Raw genomic sequence first — 9,801 nt, forward strand, 5'->3', positions numbered from 1 at the left:
AGAGCGCCTAGAACTGTACCCACGGAATATGCGCGATATAAGACTCATTGATTGATTGATATATATCGAGGGGGAAATATGTACACAGGCGAAAGATGAAATCGTGACACCGGCCCGGATTCGAATCTGAGAAACTAAGGGAAGTAAGCGCTGTACATGCATACAGCATGTGCAATAGGGTAGGTGAGAGTTGTACAGAACCAATCCTCAAATCATCGTTCATCATGTGTTTTTACATTTAGTCAAGTTTTGACTAAATGTTTTAACATAGAGGGGGGAATCGAGACGAGGGTCGTGGTGTATATGTGTGTGTCTGTCTGTCTGTCTGTGTGTGTGTGTGTGTGTGTGTGTGTGTGTGTGTGTGTGTGTGTGTGTGTGTAGAGCGATTCAGACTAAACTACTGGCCGATCTTTATGAAATTTGACATGAGAGTTCCTGGGTATGAAATCCCCGAACATTTTTTTTTCATTTTTTTGATAAATGTCTTTGATGACGTCATATCCGGCTTTTCGTGAAAGTTGAGGCGGCACTGTCACGCCCTCATTTTTCAACCAAATTGGTTGAAATTTTGGTCAAGTAATCTTCGACGAAGCCCGGTCTTCGGTATTGCATTTCAGCTTGGTGGCTTAAAAATTAATTAATGACTTTGGTCATTAAAAATCTAAAAATTGTAAAAAAAAATAAAAATTTATAAAACGATCCAAATTTACGTTCATCTTATTCTCCATCATTTTCTGAGTCCAAAAACATATAAATATGTTATATTCGGATTAAAAACAAGCTCTGAAAATTAAATATATAAAAATTATTATCAAAATTAAATTGTCGAAATCAATTTAAAAACACTTTCATCTTATTCCTTGTCGGTTCCTGATTCCAAAAAACATATATAGATATGATATGTTTCGATTAAAAACACGCTCAGAAAGTTAAAACAAAGAGAGGTACAGAAAAGCGTGCTATCCTTCTTAGCGCAACTACTACCCCGCTCTTCTTGTCAATTTCACTGCCTTTGCCATGAGCGGTGGACTGACGATGCTACGAGTATACGGTCTTGCTGAAAAATGGCATTGCGTTCAGTTTCATTCTGTGAGTTCGACAGCTACTTGACTAAATGTTGTATTTTCGCCTTACGCGACTTGTTACATTTAGTCAAGTTTTGACTAAATGTTTTAACTAAATGTCTGTGTGTGTGTGTGTAGAGCGATTCAGACTAAACTACTGGGCCGATCTTTATGAAATTTGACATGAGAGTTCCTGGGTATGATATCCCCGGACATTTTTTTCATTTTTTCGATAAATACCTTTGATGACGTCATATCCGGCCTTTTGTAAAAGTTGAGGCGGCACTGTCACACTCTCATTTTTCAATTAAATTGATTGAAATTTTGGCAAAGCAATCTTCGACGAAGCCCGGGGTTTGGTATTGCATTTCAGCTTGGTGGCTTAAAAACTAATGAGTGAGTTTGGTCATTAAAAATCGGAAACTTGTAATTAAAATTATTTTTTTATTAAACGATCCAAAATAATTTCATCTTATTCTTCGTCATTTTCTGATTCCAAAAACATATACATATGTTATATTTGGATTAAAAACAAGCTCTGAAAATTAAAAATATAAAAATTATTATCAAAATTGAATTTCCGAAATCGTTTTAAAAACTATTTCATCTTATTCCTTGTCGGTTCCTGATTCCAAAAACATATAGATATGATATGTTTGGATTAAAAACACGCTCAGAAAGTTAAAACGAAGAGAGGTACAGTAAAGCGTGCTATGAAGCACAGCGCAATCGCTACCGCGCCAAACAGGCTCGCCACTTTCACTGCCTTTTGCACTAGCGGCGGACAACGTTCAGTTTCATTCTGTGAGTTCCACAGCTTGACTAAATGTAGTAATTTCGCCTTACGTGACTTGTTTTAATCGTTCTGTGTGTTGCTGTCAATTTGGGCAGAAAAAAAATTAGAGGTATTTATCCCGATTCTAAGCACGACAAAGAAAATAGTTTATGGAACGAATGGTGAAAATGGACAAAGGATAGATGGAGTGAGAGAGAGAGAGAGACTGGCAAAACACACTCACTCAGTATAGCAGAAAGATATAAAGCAAATAGTGAAAGGGAAAGAATGAACGCTTCCGAACAAAGACGAAGCTATCCTCGCTCTGTCCATCCGTGTGTCTGTCGTCTGTCGCTCAGTGTCTGTCTCAGTGTCTGTCTCTCTATGTCTTTGCCTGTCTGCCTCTCTTTGTTTTTCTATCTGTTTCTCTCTGTCTCTCTCTCTCTCCCTACAAGCGGTCAAAAGGTAGAACGATTTTCCTTTGCGAAAAAGTGTGTGTCAGTAATTGCATGGCAATAATCCAACGATATTGCTGAATCGGTGACGACTTGCACATAACACTCCCACAAAACGCATCCCCAACCACCACCCCCCCCCTCTCTCTCTCTCTCTCTCTCTCTCTCTCTCTCTGCCTAAATACTCTCACCTACCCTATTGCACAAACGCCGTGATTTACTTCCTAAGGTGTAACAGAATGATTTATTTTGCTTCATGTCTCTCTGTTTTGTTGATGTGGTTGAGAGCATTGCGTAGCTGCTAGTTTTTACACAACTATGTCCTTTGATGTATGTTGTAGTTGAGGATGTATTTGATGAGGCACCAGCCATCCCCTGTACATACCCATACATGTATGTAATGTGCGTGTGTGTGTGTGGGTGTGTGTGTGTGTGTTTGTGTATGTGTGCGTGTGTGTGAGTGTGCGTGTGTGTGTGTGTTTGTGTTTGTGAGAGAAGGAGTTGTGTGTGTGTGTGCGTGTGTGTGTGTGTGTGTGTTTGTGTTTGTGAGAGAAGGAGTGAAAGTCAGAGTGTGTATGTGTGTGAGAGTGGGTGAGAGAGAGAGAGAGAGTCATGTTTGATATATGTACTGGTTGTAGCGGGTCAGTTGGCCTAAACAATAAACTTTCTGAGTTCTAAGTTCTGAGTTCTCTCTCTCTCTCTCAGGTTTTGGCACTTGTGAGCCGTCATAGAAATAGACTGGTGTGATCGTGCAACCCAAAATCCTTGTCTTCATCTTACTGTATTTTTTTCTGTTTTTACTTCTTGTTCTATGTGTTGATTTTAAGTTGCCTTGCTTCCAGACGGTCAAGTCCACTTTGTTCACCTGCAAATTATTTTCTCCCCCGGCCTTGTACATACACATTGTGTTTGATGCAATAAAAATTCGCCTTCGCCTTCTCTCTCTCTCTCTGTCTCTGTCTCTGTCTGTCTCTCTCTGTCTCTCTCTGTCTCTCTCTCTCTGTCTCTCTCTCTCTCTCTCTCTCTCTCTCTCTCTCTCTCTCTCTCTCTCTCTCTCTCTCTCCCTCTCAGTCTCTTAGTCTCTCTCAGTCTCTCCCAGTCTCTCTCTCTCCCAGTCTCTCTCTCTCTCTCTCTCTCTGTCTCTCTCTCTCTCTCTCAGTCCCTCCCTCTCTCTCTATCCTAAATCTTACCTCAGGTAAATTGCTCTGTGAATCCAGCCACTGAAGAGAGTGAAAAATGCAGACTGTCTCAATGAATACGTGAAGCACAATGCGCACCTGTGGTTTACTTCGACAACTCAACAACACAAAGACAAAGATTATAGAGAGGATAAAATTGCAGCGGAGCTCTAAAAGAGGACCTATATTCATTCGAGCGAGTAGAAAAACAGTGCGGTAGATTTTTGACAGCTGGGGCGCTTGGCTATAACAAAGACACTAAAGATTTCCACCAAATGAAAGTGCGACTAATTCAACAAAACCGGCTGAAACCGATTTTCATTCACTGCATTGTTACGCCAAGTGCAGGGTATGTCCACTCATGCTGAACCATTGTCGGAGCGGCAGTCAAGAAAAACCCTCCTGGCGACTGATATGAAAAACAGAGTGGCCAAGTGTTTTACCGCTTGAATGCTCGCCCAACAAAGACATTCATTGAGTCATTCAGCACTGGTTAAAAACCAAAAATGTGGGCTAGACGCTGAATTTGTTTCACGCACTGATATGGATTGGTGATTGAACACATTCGTACACGGCACAAAATCTGTTCACCTTGGCTTCTCTGTACAGTGTCCGTGCTGCTGAGCGTCTACGTTGCGATTTTATCTCCGCTACCACAGCCAAACGAATGCGTATGCGTGTACTCAGTGTACTTTATTTTGGGCTGATACGTGAATACTTCTAGGTCAGCGTCACACGACGTGAATCATGCTGTGTCCTTGTGCCTTGTGTGTGTGTGTGTGTGTGTGGTTGATACGTGAAAACTGGGTCATCGTCAGTCACGCGACGTGAATCCTGCTGTGTTCTTGTGCCTTGTGTGTGTGTGTGTGTGTGGTTGATACGTGAAAACTGCTATGTCAGCGTCAGTCACGCGACGTGAATCACGATGTGTCCTTGTGCCTTTTGAGGGTCATGCGTCAGTGTGTGCCCGAGTAGAGCACTGGGTTCGAATCCAGGCCGGGACGGACACGAGTCAACTTTGTGTACAGAGGCAGAGACGGTATCCATGTCCCACCCCCGTGTCACCACACTGAGTGGCACGTAAATTGAAGACCTCAGACATTCTGCCGTATAAATGAAGGTGTCTGGTTACACCTAAACACGCATACAACTGGGAACATACCCCTTAATTGTTTTGCCGTGAGGGCGTAAAACTTACATTTCTCTCTGGCCAGTGTGTGGTGTTAAGGGAGGGGCGTGCGTGCGTGTGTGTGAGGGGGGGGGGCGTACGTGTGTGTGCATGTGTGTGTGAGTGTGTGTGTGTGTGTGCCGGTCAATGTGTGTGCGTGCCGCGTGTGTGCGTGCGTCCGTGTGTGTGTGATAAACTCACAGTCCAAGCCGCAACGACAAGACACACTCGACAGTACACTGGCCCACATTTTTGGTTTTAAACTGGGACAGCCGTAAACTAATCTGCATGCACTGACAAGTGTCGATCGGTTTCACAAAGATAAATGAATGCACTGGTCTGTATAGCTAAGTAACAGTACATGCTTTATGTTTGAGGAGCACATCTGCTTGCACAACACTCACACACACATGCACGGACCGCGGGCTTTCACGGGTCACCTGTCTGACCCACTCCAGTTTGCTTACAAAGCCAACAGGTCCGTCGATGATGCCGTCGCCATGGGTCTTCATTTTGTCTTGCAGCACCTTGAGAACCCTCGCACCTACGCTAGAATGTTGTTCATTGATTATTCCTCCGCATTCAACACGATCATCCCTCACAAGCTCCTCCACAAACTGATTGGTCTCGATGTCCCTCTCTCTCTCTGCCACTGGCTTCTAGACTTCTTGCTTGACCGTCCTCAGGTCGTCCGACTCAACAACTCACTCTCTGCCTCACTCACTCTAAACACTGGTGCCCCGCAGGGCTGTGTTCTGTCCCCTCTACTCTTCACCCTTTTCACCAACGACTGCACCTCCGCTCACCCATCCACATACATAATCAAATTCTCAGACGACACCACCATTGAAGGCCTGATTTCTGACTCCAATGAGGACGCTTACCGGGGGGAGGTTCAAAGAGTGGTTGAGTGGTGCTCTGAAAATGATCTCGAGCTAAACGTTCTTAAAACAAAAGAAGTCGTTATCGACCCTCGACGAAAGAAAGACCCCATCTTGCCCCTTGAAATAAATGGGGAAGCTGTAGAACAGGTCTCTTCATTCAAATTTCTCGGCACACTGATCTCTGAAGACCTGAAATGGGACGGGAACACCACGTCCATCATTAAGAAGTGCCAGCAGCGGCTGCACTTCCTGAGACAGTTGCGCAAGTTCCGTATGTCACAGCAAATCATGGCGCAGTTCTATCGCGCAGTCGTTGAGAGCACCCTGTGTTTTTCTATCACGGTCTGGTATGGCAGCACCACTGAGAAAGAGAAACAGCTACTGGAGAGCATTGTGCGGACAGCCTCCAAAATCGCGGGCTGTGACTTCCCTTCCGTTGCCTCTATCTTTGAGTTGCGCTCAGGTCGAAAAGCAGGAAAGATTGTTCGCGACCCCTCCCACCCGGCAAACCACTTCTTCGAGCCTCTTCCATCTGGTAGGCGCTACAGAGCTTTGAAAGCCAGAACTAGTCGCTTTCGCTCTAGCTTCATCCCCCATGCTGTACTGACAACTCCTGTAGTGAAGACGTTGTAATATACTGTAGTTATAGGATTGGGGGGGGGGGGGGGGGTTCTTTTGTTACTTAGTCCTTTCACTGCATTCCATTACTGTTCTCATAACTTGTGATAGTGGAAATATGTGCAATGTGGAATGGTCCTTATTTTTTAGGTGCTGGAGTAGTTCTGTGATGGTAGTAGTTTTGTGCAATGCGACTCTAAGTTCAGGTGCTTGAGTGGATCTGTGATAGTCTGTTAATACTGTTGTTTTAAACTGTCTAGATCATGATTATATAATTTTATGTGATGATCTGACTAAATGATAATAATTACATGTACTACTTACTTTTAAATGGATTATAAATTTTAGGTATTGTTCTAGTATTCACTAATGTTGTATTGATATTACTGGCACCCCTTTTAAACTGATATGGTTTTTACGTTTACAAGGCGACGATGTGAATTTGAGATGTAGATATGTGGCTGGTTATGTGTGAGAATGTAAATAATTGTGTGTGTGTGTGTGTGTGTGTGTGTGTGTGTGTGTGTGTGTGTGTGTGTGTGTGTGTGTGTGAGTTGTGTCTGTGTGTGCATGACAGTGTAATGTACGTATGTATGCATGCATGGTGATGTGTGTCTGCATATGTGTCTGGTTGGTTTTTATTTTATTTTTACCGTGCCGTGCCAAGATGAAATCCTTTTGCAAAATTGGTGAATAAATATCTTGTATCTTGTATCTTGTATCTTGTAACTTTATGTGCAGACCCAGAGACGGAAGCCATGTCCCACCCCCGTGTCATCACAATGGCACGTAAAAGACCTTGGTCATTCTGCCATAAGTGCAGGTGCCGGGCTGAATACACCTAAACACGCAGACTGACCTGGGTAGCGCGACTCCGTTGCTGCTAGCTTTCCACTGGGAGGAAGCGACCCGAATTTCCCAGCGATGGGACAATAAAGTAATGAAAATGAAAAAAAAAATGAAAAAACAAAGAGTTAAAGGGCAGCTGTCGGGTTGTGGCTCTCAAAATCTGTTCCTTAGAATGAGTTATCATGTAATTGAAACTATACTTAAAAGTTACTTGGTGATTTTGACAGCTTGATAACACAAGTCCGAAGACTTTAGACATGCTACAATGTCTTTAATCGAAGAAAGTTTGCATTCTTGGCCGAGTCAATGCAGCCCGCTCGAAAATTACTTCCCTTGGACGCGTGACGTCAGCCGCGGAACCGGCCGGGTTGAACGGTGAGCACTCTTTATGCCATGTAATGGGCGCAATCGGGTTGTCTAGTCAAGCCCTCAAGCATACTTCACGGGTAGGTGAAAAGAAACTTAGGATGGGGTGACTTCTCCCAGGCCAAAATTTCGCAGTAAAAAACGGAGTTCATAACATGTCGTCCGTCCCCCTCCTGCTTTTGTTCCACTTGAACCCTGTTTTTGTTCAACTTATTGGCAGATATTGTCACGCGTCGAGGAACACAAACACACACACAAACACACTCACAGACAGACAGACAGACAGACAGACAGACAGACAGACAGACAGACAGACACACACACACACACACACACACACGTGTTATCACACATATACACACACACATACGTGTTATCACACACACACACACACACACACACACACACACACACACACACACACACACACACACACACACACACACACACACGATAACCATCACAAACACAGTTTGACAAATTCATCTTTGATTTTTTGCGGCCGAACCCCCCTCCCCCATTTTCCACACTAGATCCACTGTTTCATCTTTGTCTCCGTCTCTCTTCCCTTTATCTTATCTCGTCTATCTACTTGAGTGAGTAACTGAAGATGTATCATCATCATCTCTTTCCTAGATTTTCCCACCGACAGAGTTGGCTTTTGTCTTGAATTCAGTACCTCACACGTACACGGTAATTGGTGTGACACCTCAAGCGGACCTTCTTCATAAGTGTACAGTGTCTGCTGACAAGGGACACGAGGGTCTGTGGTTGAGCAACTTTATGGTTTAACCGGGTGGACTGGAGGAGTAGCAACAGCATGTGAACCACTTTAGAAATGACTTGTAAAGGTTGCAGTCGGTCAGATCAAAGAAGAGAAAATGTGAACGTGGGTCTTGAGAAGATATTACCATCCTAATACTTTACTTTGTGCAAGAATCAATCACGCGTACAGCATTACGAGCTGTAGTCTACACTGTACTGTAAACTTCACAGCGGCCTTATCGGCTTCCTCGAGTGACTTCACAGCAAGGCTAACGCTGCGGCGTCTTTCTTGTGCTGACAGAGTTGTCTGTCGCGGATTTTGAGTCGTTTCGGCCTGCCAACTGCTTCGTTCTTTTGCGGATTGTGAGAACTAGCAGAAAGTTTCACGCATTTTAATGGTTTCAAACTAATGATGAAAGTGTCTCCTTCTGGACCAAATCAACAGTCTTTAGTTGAATCAACTCGGAAAACTCTTAAACGCGTTTTTGCACGCGACTCCGCGCATTTTTGAGACCAGGCAACCCGACAGCTGCCCTTTAAGTAGCCCTGACTATCCTTTAGTGGTCAGCAGGGGACGGCTAAGCAAGTAGCCTACAGCCCCCAGGCTTTCAACACACACAAAAGAAAACCCCAAAGAGACATGAATAGACACTCATGCAGTCAGTTAGTACTTTGCAAAATCTGATAACATTTAACTAGTTATGAGAAAGGCTCTCAATCCTTCGCAGGCACCGAACCCCTGCCCGATTGTTGAAGCATTTTAGGACTCGGGGTTTTGTTTTTTGGAGGGTGGGTAAAATCACCAGGGTCATGCCCGATTTTTCAACGATTTAAAGACTTAGAATACTTTTTGGTTATGTTCTGAACGTTATTTCCAGGTCTAGGAGTGCTGCCCAATTTTTGACAATCTAAAGACCTAAGACATTTTGTTTACGTGAAGGATAAGAGACTGTGTCAAAGCCAACTTAAAATTGTGTATGGATACATTTTTTTGTATGAAAGATCCCATGTGCATGTGTGCTTTTGTGGTTGTTTTCTTGGATTTAATACAAGTTTTGAACTTTATACTTGACTCTTGTTTAGTTTATATTCGTCTGTTCGTCGTTTAATTGTTCGTTTGATTGCCACAGTCCTGACAAATGTCTTTCAGACACACATGCACCATAACATCTCAAACATAGACACAGACAGTTAAAGTTTATGTGAGGCGACCGTCTACCGCTCGGCTTTAAACAAGCAAGGATGTTGTTTATCATGAGTGGTCAGTGTGAAGGGGTTTATCATATGTATATTTCAAATTAAATCCGGATGGCTTTTAAATTGATCTTCCCAGTCAGTGTGTCTGGATTTCTGAGTATAGCTATCCGCCAGGGTTTAAAAACATCAATAAAACCAGAGACATTAAATATAAGACGCCGGCGGGTCCGAGCTGATGAAAGTCATTGCTTGCTGCTTTGCAAAAACTAATCATATGTACGCGCTCCCGTGTTTACAAAGTGTAGTTTGCCCATAATCGATGTCAAACGCACCATAAGACCATATAATGACGATATGTCACCATGCGCGGACCATAATACATGCATTACAGCTTGTTCTAGCCTCTGAAAAAGTGAGGATGTCAACAAAGCCGCGGTGTTAGCTCCCTTGCATCAACGTTACATGTGTTGCCAAATCTATAA

Source organism: Littorina saxatilis, linkage group LG8 (genome assembly GCF_037325665.1).
Source record: "Littorina saxatilis isolate snail1 linkage group LG8, US_GU_Lsax_2.0, whole genome shotgun sequence".
Taxonomy (NCBI): domain Eukaryota; kingdom Metazoa; phylum Mollusca; class Gastropoda; order Littorinimorpha; family Littorinidae; genus Littorina; species Littorina saxatilis.